The sequence below is a fragment of the Saccoglossus kowalevskii genome, chromosome 21, assembly GCF_978046115.1.
Source record: "Saccoglossus kowalevskii chromosome 21, keSacKowa6.1, whole genome shotgun sequence".
NCBI classification, from domain to species: Eukaryota; Metazoa; Hemichordata; class Enteropneusta; family Harrimaniidae; genus Saccoglossus; species Saccoglossus kowalevskii.
Genome location: NC_140661.1, coordinates 6,340,295 through 6,351,193, shown reverse-complemented (window position 1 = coordinate 6,351,193; position 10,899 = coordinate 6,340,295). Strand labels below are relative to the sequence as shown.

At 36.2% G+C, this 10,899-nt stretch overlaps 1 long non-coding RNA gene across 1 annotated transcript; it reads left to right on the top strand.

Annotated features, from left to right (window-relative positions):
- The first annotated feature begins 876 nt into the window (after positions 1–876).
- LOC102802214 (uncharacterized) lies at positions 877–3,002 on the top strand. Its single transcript, XR_013418700.1, has 2 exons — positions 877–1,025; positions 2,451–3,002. It is a non-coding gene; the product is annotated as an uncharacterized LOC102802214 (long non-coding RNA).
- The last annotated feature ends 7,897 nt before the right edge of the window (positions 3,003–10,899 follow it).

Here is a 10,899-nt window from a genome sequence, read left to right as displayed (position 1 = left end):
ATACGCACAACATTTCGCCATGTTTCAACTTTTAAGTAGTCAGTTAACAAGGTCTTTCATAGTAGCATTTTTATGGGATTGACGTAATAGCATGAATGGGTTCAATTATCAGTGTTCACTGATGACGTCATTTGACTGGCCCTCTAGAGGCTAAATGACGCCAGGAAAAACGGACGTTTGTCGTCTGCTTCACAGCCCGTTTTATACCAGATATTTAGGGCATTTCGCAGCACATAGAAGTTGTTTTTATCGACAGAATTCATTCATAGATCTCAAATGTCATGTACAGTGTGTCAAAAGCCACACCTCTGCTCCCCTTTAAGTGTAGGTGTCACCGTTCGAAGTGTCAAACAACACCTAAGATAAAACGTTTGTCTGAACAGAGAGCTGACTGGGAAGTTGGATTTTATATCACGCGCATTTTCTGTAGACCAGATCTAACCTTGCATACGTGACTCCATGCGCAGCACTGTCCCTATGTTTGCATTGTCAACATGAAATTACTAGTATTATGTGTTGGAGTAAATTATTTACGCATTGACGGTTCATGGTCACCCACCAGTCAACTGTACATCACCTTACGTGTTTCTAGGCATGCGCAGCAGATCGACGTTTGTTTGCGAACAATATGTATTGGCCAGCGCTTAGCTCAAATATAACTCGTGTACATATTCCATACAAACAAACAAACAAAAAATGAAAGAATTCGATTTCCGTGATATGGGACATTTCCTCGTGCAGTCAGTTGAATCCATGAAGAAAACACCCCCGAGTTGGATTTGGTATCGTCCACTAAATGCTTCACATATAATATATGATAATATATTCGTTCCATGTTTATGTGTCTATTTCACACAAAGACGGCTGTCTTTTGTGCCGGTTCGTATCCACAATGCAAGCCACTTTCACTCCCCGTGACCATATGTGAAGGGAGGTCTATTGTTCGGAGTGCTAGCAAAGTTATAGTCCGTCGTTCTCTCCAAGTAGTTAGCTAGATATATATCCAGCTTTCCTTCATTACTCAGGTATGCTTTGTTTAATGGTTTTAGACATATGTTAATCAACGGTTAATGTTTGATTCACTGACCCAGCTACCATTTTCAATGCTTAGTATTATTGTATATTGTGTTAACATCGTTGTGTGAACTATCTGGGTCAATTTTATTCGTTACACTGTATACTTGATATCACCGTCATGAAATCGTTAGAATTTATCAGCTGGTCGCAGGCGTGTTTTTTTATGAATAGCTTTCATTAGCAGTAGGGTTACTCTTTCCTGTTAGCGCGATTTACTGAGTGGGGAAGGATTAACATGGAACGTGGCGTAGGTACAGTAGTGAATCGTCATATCAGAGTTGGCCCTTGGTACGGTGCCTCACGATCGTCTCTGTCCAAGCACAGTCCCTCTATCGATAGAGTGACTGCGGTCCAAGGAACGCCCTATCTCTCGATACATTGGGGCTAATTAATGAATTAATTAATACATTGTATATATATAATCGCTCGGCTTAGGGAACGTTTTTTCCGTGACAAGAAATATTCACGAACTTTCTGACATACTGTAAAATGACTAATTTTAACTGGTTTTAAATTTCACTGATTTACCATTTCAGGCATATTCAGTGGGTTTTCAATTCACGGTTTTGTTATTTAGATAATGTGTTCTATGTTCAATTTTAAATATTCACTGGGTCATAATTAGCGCATTTTTCACTCAGCGAAATAAGCTAAATTAAAACCCAGTTAATAATTAACCCCTTTACAGTACCTAGGGTCTCAGACAACTAATACAGTTGTCTGAGCTAGGGTCAATGACCGATAGTATCACTATGACTCCAAGTCACATTGCGCATAGTTAGAATGTTTACATTTCGTATGTATCAGGGAATGGACATTCAAACACAATTAGATCGCAACAACGGTTAATACTCATACAAACGTAATATATCAATTAGAGCATGGTATATGACCTCAAGATATCATTCTGCTCACTCTTGTTATGCGATGAAAAAAATACAATTTATTGCGTGATCGTTAAATAGAGAAGTGATCGCGAAAAAACAAACTTGTGTGTCAGCTGATAATAGATAGATCTAGTTAAACGCCAACCAGTGTTTTTATTAATCAATAATTCACTTAGTTGATTTAATATTGTTTTGTATTTTTGAATAATTAATGTTTCAGAATAATTTAAAGCGGAAGGGTCGTCACCTGCGCACGCGCGGGAATTGACTCCCAAGCGACGATAACAACTCACGCTAAAAACGCAAAGGCTCACGGGCAGACGCTTGTTTGTAAACAATGACACGATATGGCCATCTGACGCATGCGCATGTGACGACCCCCCCCCGCTTTAACTCTTTTCTATGTATTCCATTATGCAATCCAGTGTACACTATGGTAGTCAGTGACATTGCTACTAACACATGGTTACTTTGATTACATTCCAGATTGAACATGTGATAATTTATTTTTAAAAAGTACTGTACAAGATGGAAGAATATGGATACTTCAGAGACATACACTGATTAATGGTAGTGTCTTCAGATGGCTACGGTTCGCGCTTGTCAACATTTTAACAGAGCACACTTCATGTCGAAGAACATATACAAGTGAGAGAAGTGTAGGAACTCATTGCATAATCAAATGAATTCGACAGAACATTGCAGAATCGCTGTTACAGAAACACCAGAAACCATGCAGTCACAAGACCAAGCTATTCCTATCGACGATACTCCATATAACTGTAAAAAGTGTGGGAAATCATTCAGTACGGAAATTATCCTCGCTCAACATGTCGCAAACCACGCAGATGAAAAACCATACACTTGTAAAAAGTGTAAGAAATCCTTCAGTTATAAGAGCACCCTGGCTGGACATAGTCGAACCCACACAGGTGAAAGACCATTCACCTGCAAGAAGTGTGGGAAATCATTCAACCAGAAGAGCACGCTACAAAAGCATTATGTAGTCCATACAGGTGATAAACCTTACACATGCAAGTGTGGAAAAGAATTCACTCAAAAAAGTACACTGGTAAAACATTACATAATCCACACAGGCGAAAGACCATTCAGCTGCAAGGATTGTGGGAAATCATTCCGTCATAAAAGGAATCTAACAGGACATTATAAAATTCATTCGGATGTAAAACCCTATAGTTGTGAGGATTGTGGGTTATCATTTCGTCTAAAGGGTCATTTAAAACGACACTGTTTAACAATGCATGGGTTTCAGAAAACAAAAAGTGCCACACAACGTAAGAAATCACTCAAATTGGTTAATAAATCTCGAATCAATTCCGGTAAAATACCATACAGTTGCAAGCAGTGTAGGATGTCTTTTCTAAACCAGCGCTCTCTGACTCAACATTGTAGAGTTCATAAAGAAAAAAAAGGCAAAAAAACACCGCCAGGGCTACAAGTTACAACAAAAACAGCGCAGAAAAACAATAATTCTAGGTTTAAAAATATGATTGTATGTAGTTTCTGTCTATTTAAATCACGTTCTACTGTAATATTAATGAAGCACTACAAGAAACATCATGTGAATCATATAACAATGTACCGTGGTATTGCAAAAAAGTACAACTAGTACGATATGAGATTCCAAATACGCCACCATATCCAAACGACACAAGTATTTATTTAATTAATCTATTTAATATTCACCGCAATGTTTGGTACAATACGAAAATGGATTTTATTGTTTTGTGTTTTAATTATTAATCAACACTTCAAACCGCGCAGAGGTCTATGTTGTACATGGCAAGAATATTGGATTGTTATATATTCTTTACCCTCACCTACGGCAGTGAATGATGGACAATATCATGGCTATGGGAAAAGATATTACCAATCAGTTGAAATCTGGGTTTACAAAAGAATGCTCCGAATATCTTGGCTTTATCACATGCGAAATGGAAACTTGTTGGAACGCAGTTCAAATTTCAAAATAAAGGGAAATTATCAAGAGGAAGACAGAAACTCATTTTCATCTCGAGTTTCAAATATTGGATGAAGATTAGCGAGAATGAAATTAGTCAGAACAGCACAAATCAGAGAATTATTTAGAACTGTTATGATAGAGACTTCAGCTGTTACCTCGGCTGACTGTGTGAATAAAGCTGGACTATCTGTAATGAACTTATGTGTATTCATTTGGGTCGAATCTGGTGAGTGACATCAGCCAAGCGATACGAAATTCCCTGATCCCTGAACACAACGCTAATGTTCATAACAGAACTATGGAAGCACTGGGAACATAGAAATTGATATGTAGATTGTGATTGCAATTGCACACATTATGAAACAAGTGTAGTTTATATAAATAACATACCAATACGTTATGTTCATTTATAAACAGTCACCCACTTTTCAGATCATATTACATTGTGAATAAATATGTAAGACCAAATCTGATTTTGATTTTGAATCATACAACTATCTTGAATTTGTTAAAAATATTAACGCTGTACATAAGAATTTCTTCATGTGAACTATCCATGAGAAAAGAAGCAAGTACTAATTAAGATTAGACACGCACATTTATACATCAGTCTAATATTGGTGCAATCGAAGATAGTCGCTGCCAATTTATCGATGCACAATCCTTGCTGGTTATAGAACAAACATCAACGATTTAACTAATTTAACCGCATTTTTACTCGCATTCTAAATTAATAGACGAATAAAAGGAATAGAATTAACCGGAACTTAGTTGTGGATATATTCGTACATTTGTCTAAACAAAGAGTATTGCTACTTAACAAGTAGTGCTCACCGTTTAGTTATTATTGGTAGTATTTTTCTCAACGATTATAGTAATTGTTGTATGTGTACTTTAATATCGGACTCTTGTGGTACGGGATAAAGGAATTAATAATAAGTATATAATGTCTACAATAACACATTGAATTTATAGGAATAGTCTATGGCAATACCATCCAATAAAAGCACTGTGAAACGACTTAATTGAGAATAAAATCAATTTGATCAGCTCATCTGTGTTACTGTTAGATATGCAGAACTTTACTAAAATACAGTTTGCCTTACAAACATATAGTACAACTTATAGCAACATCGGGTGGCTAGCCATCTGTGGATCCGTGATACTTTGCAGTGTGCAGGAGTGGGATGAAATCGACTCAATGGCCAGGTACGGCTGCCATGTTGAACGGTGAATACTATATAATGGAACAAAACAAAAACCAGTCAGGTCCATGTGACTAAAACACTAAATGGGTTTTGAAAATATCTATTTTATGTCAAAACACAAGTAAGAACAAATTGTTACCAGCCCTGGGTACATTTAGATGATCTATATCAAGCGATATCTAACATTCATTTGTCTTGATGTTTGGTATTCAGTGCGAGTTCTCTATTAACGGACGTTCAACAACTACTATACCCGCTATACGTCAATTACAATGGTATTTGCATATCAGCGGACTACTTATTCAACCGTTTCCCCTTAAAAGGACGGGGCGATCTCATTCTAATTCGTCTTCGTCGATCGGTCGCTTGGTTAATCTTTGTTGTCCAACTACACGTATCTCCAGGCGTAGCCGCGTGGCTGTTACGTAGCAACCAACTGATGTCAACATATTGTTCTCTATTTGCCGATTGAAATTTTCACAATAAATGGAGTGTTTTATAACTAAAACTCTACCGTGCCCTTAATGATTCCTTCAACGAGCACAAACAAACAGGTTTTCAACTTGGTGACAAAAAATCATATCATATCATATATCAGTTTATACCATGAATCAGGTCTTTATTATAGTTCAAACCTGTGGCCCAACATAACAGATTACACACTCAAAGAAATAAACAACTGTAAACCGTTCTCATCAATTCAACAAATTTATTATATGAAGACAGTATAAAATAATATAGGAATGTTTTTTTTCTCAAAAACAGACAAATTGATAATATTAATCTTAAATACTTTTAATATGATGATTCCTGACAGTTTCTATTCTGATACAATGAGACGAGCAGCGAAAATACCTCTGAGTGGGACATATACAAATAATAAATAACGTTCAGTTTCAAGACAAATCCATAGTTGAAATATCACCATGCCAATCCAAATACAAACTATATTTCAATCTATAGAAACTAAGATCTTATGAATCTACATCCGGGTATTGTCGCTCAATCACCATTCATCCATTGCTTATGCGAACATGTTACCAAGATACGACAACCCTTTCACGACCATCGTGCAATTTCGATGTATTCCAAAAAAGTGATTCCGTTTGATGGAGTTTCTGATACGAAACAGTGTGAGTGGACAATGTTCCCGAAATGAATATTATAATATGCTATTTCACACCGAATTATGAACAGGCAAACAATGTTTCTTCTTTAGAAACAGAAAGAACCTAAATAATCATACTCTCTTTTTTGTTTGCATTTGATATGAACTCGGCAATGCTCAGGCTCTCCACGTAAATCAATATGTGTTGTTCTCCTCCCGCTCAGACAGTACTCAGGCATAGCGTGGTCATGGTCGCATCGACCTCCGCTGCGCGTCGGTCGATATTGCCGCTGTACTGTCTTCGTGCATACTTTGCAGTGCCCTCGCAATAACCTCATAATATTATTCGGATATATCGAATACTTATAGGCTGCCTCAAAAATGTGTATGTTTTCGTCCTAAGTCTCAATCAGCGTCCATCAGCTCTCATTCAAAATAAAACGCACTATGATGTTAATTGGTTACGAGCATTAACGACCATGACCTGTAACTGTTCACGGTCACACATCGAGTCAACTGTCAAAGGTCACGTAATAGATCGTGTGTAGTAGATTATATGGGCAGGGGTGTTATGTGGGGCTAAGGCTACTGTTCTAAAGTGGGGCAATACGTATTTTCCCGTACTTAACTCAAATCTTATTTATATACATCTACCATACAGAAAACAAAATGGATTGGTTCACTTAATGTGAGAAATGCTTCTTAAGTTGATTTGTTTCTTAAGAAATACCCCCTAATCGAAATACTAGTATAGTATCAACCAATAAATGCGACCCTCACACAGCGAAAGGCTTTGGATCATAAACGAACACCATACACTTTTTTTTCATGCAACCGTAATGTGGTGGACTAGATGCTCAATGGAGTAGTAACCACGTACTTAGATAGACCGTGGTAGCTTATTTCCATATTCAGGTATTCTCTTTATTCAGATTCGTATTCATCAGTTTAGACGAGTGTGTTAATTTATTGCTGTGTTATTTATGCTGAACTCTTGTCATAGTACATCCACAGGGGATGTGTGTCGCATTATTATTGGTATTTGTATGCACACATACACACAACGTGTGATCTTTGTAGGTCGATAATAACTGGTTACTGTGAAATTCCAAACATGACACGATACAGCCAGGGAAGTTGTGTATATATCGTGGAAGCTACTATCGATTATGACCTTCTTTCCATGTAATGGTTTGAATACATTATCTAAAACTTGTCGTAAAACGACATTTTTTCGTGTACATATAGATTTCACCCGTTCATATATTTTTGATTGGAGATATGATGCGACTATACTGTATAAAATAAGAGTATCACAGCGTTTACTTACAGTGCGTGAATTGTGGAAATTTTGTTGTTGGTGGAACAACCTAAATGCAATTTGTGGGCCCCATGCGAAGCTTTGTATAGGAATGAAGGTCATTAACACCGTCCATGTTAACACCTAAAACATTTCTCTAGACTGGTCTTTGGAGGTGGCGGTTGGGGTGGCGTCGGTAAGAAATATTAGGTGTTCGTTGTAGTTTAGTTTAGTAACGATGGTGTAAGGTAGTATAGAATGTAGACATGGATCCAAGAATGGGATAGTAGTGTCTGGATAACCCATATTGTACTGGGCCCCATTACACAAGGGTCTTCGGAGTTGGCTGGTAGTTGCATTCAATAAGCTTTCAACCATTCTAATTATGTAATTAACTGTTTTTTTTGCCGTGAATTCTATTATCTAGCCTGACATGTAGGCATGAGTAGGCCCTCACCGTCCGAACGGCATCAGACCTTACTGTTGGATTTGGAGCAGCAAGGAGGGCGCAATTCACGCGACCTCGTCAGGTTATCTATTATCATGACGCAATCGGTATCTAAATTTATATTTCGTGGAATTTATTTTCCAGAAAACAGTGAAAAACATGCAGCAATACAAAGAATTGATAGAAAGTTATATTATTCATTCTACATCCCGCTACAAATGTGGTTGAAGCCTCTTTGTTTTTTTAATTCAATGTTATTTTGTATTTGAATACAAGTAATTACACTGGTTTGAAATAGTGTATACATGTGATAATGGTGTCAGTGTGCATTCGAAGTCCACTAACTAATTGTGCTATTTGTAGAATCTATTCCTTTATTTTTACTATTTTTTTCGCACTACAAATCCTTTAGTCGCATTCATCATCTGAGATGACTTTATATCTCGTGTATTTGTACTTACTATTTTTTACAGAAGAGAAATATACAAATACTTCTATTCATTTTTCTATTCTCCATATTTTGTTTAATGTTTTGGAAAATTATTTCTTTTCATATTTTAAAAGTTTTGCGACATTATACCCCCACGTAGACGAAACCCTAAAACGAATCCTTTTGGTTTTAAATATGTGCTTATTATTAAATATTCATTGCATGTATTAGTGTTGCAATGTAATAGACGTCACAATGTTTTATCCAACGCACCCAATAACAATAGACTAAGCAACTAATTGATTTGATATTTAGGGTCAAGTTTTGTGCCCAAAATACAATCATAGACAGCAGTGTTGAGTAAAAATCAGTTTTACGATTTATCAATAATCAATGCAGGTTCCATAAGTTAGTTACACATAACTTACACCGTAAAACTAATGTAACCGAAACTATATTTAATAACAACAAATACCAAATTCTCCAATATAAAATATAATTAATAAAATACATCTGTAAACTACATGCTGTAATTTAATGTCATTAATTACTTTCCATGCATTCAAAGTAACTATAATTGCATCCCGACTATGATTCCAATGACAGCGACTGACCATGACTGCTATGAATATTCATGAAGCTCCTTGTTTATGGGATTTGATGGGTTTATATAGAGCGGCCAGGTGAACATGTGTTGCGGTTTGTTGTTAAACCGGTGAGATCTTAAAACGACTCGCATTATAGGCGTGCTCGCCAGCAAACGGAGTCTCTACGGACTTTATATTTTAATCAGATTGCTTTTGATTTATGTACACAAATATAACTTTGTTTCTGATTATTTTGCAGGCTGAGCAGATACGAATAATTAGTGTAATGATGGGAATTATTCAGATAACCGGTTACAATATGGTAGATACCAAATACTGATACTTCACTGAACGACTATACTTTGACGCATACTGGGTAATGGAAGCAACGAGCAATGTAGAACATCTTTATGTCGAAGTTTTCAGGTGGCTGCAAAGAATGGTACAAATTACCGATAAAAGACTGCACACTTGTGAATACTGTATGTAATCATTTCATCAAAAAGACAGTGGAATGTATAACGGTGACAACGTACACGTGTGTAAGTACTGTAAGAAATCGTTCCGCTACAAGAGCAGTCTGGCTCAACATTGTATAACCCATAGTGGCGAGAAATCACACACTTGCAAGAAGTGTAGAAAATCGTTCAGCTATAAAAGCTCACTGATTAGACATTTAAGAATTCACATAAATGAAGGCACGTACTTCTGTGAGAAGTGTGGGAATACATTCCGTCATCGCAAGAAATTGACAGAACATTATAGAATTCACAGAAAAAAAACATATTGGTGTAAACATTGCCCTAAATTATTCAGTCACTTAACTACGCTGTCTAAACATTTAAAATACCATGTTGTGAAAAAAACGTACAAATGTGAGAAGTGTTTGAAATCATTCGAAACGAAAAGCCATCTGAATCGACACAGTAATATTCACATAGGTGATAAGTTACACAGATGCAAGTGCTGTAACAGAGCATTCAATCACAGAGGCACCCTGACTCGACACAAACGGATCCACTCAGATGAAAGACCATTTAACTGCGAGCAGTGTGGAAAATCATTCCGTCATAAAAGGAATATGACAGAACATTATAAAATTCATTCTGGTGAAAAATCATATAGCTGTGAAGAATGTGGGTTATTATTCCGTCAAAAGGTTCATTTGAATAAGCATGTTATAACAATCCATAGAAAAAACAATATGTCAACTGGCACAAAGACAGTGCAGCAAAAAAAAAATTCTGGTTTTAAAAATATGATTGTATGTAGTTTCTGTCTATTTAAATCATGTTCTACTGTAATATTAATGAAGCATTACAAGAAACATCACGTCAATCATATAACAATGTACCGTGGTATTGCAAAAACCACCTAATGGTACGTTATCTTTTATATAATACTAATGATGTATTATGATGTAACTATATCTATCCAATATACCATTCAGTGTAATAAAGCAGTGTAAAAGTTTCTTTATTTTAATACTGTGTTATATTTTTTGAATTAATATTATTAGGAATTAATAACTTAACCGAACACAAGTAATTTTGTGTCGATTTTTCACGGATTTCGTGAAGGTTCCAGTTTGAATTGACTTCAGAATTATATTAGTATTTATGATACCAATACATCCCAAGCCCGTTGCTGTAGAAATGGCTTTAAAACAACGCGTATAATCACAATAGGAGAAGTTAACGGAAATATTTGTGGTTATGAACGAGGATCTGTTAAAATGAGCCAGAACGCCCAGCGATGTCTTGAATACGAGACTGTGATTACATGAATTCAACGATCGACGATATCTGCATATGTACCTATTATCCACTCGTTGACAATAGTCAAAATAATTTGTTTGAAACCTTTGAAA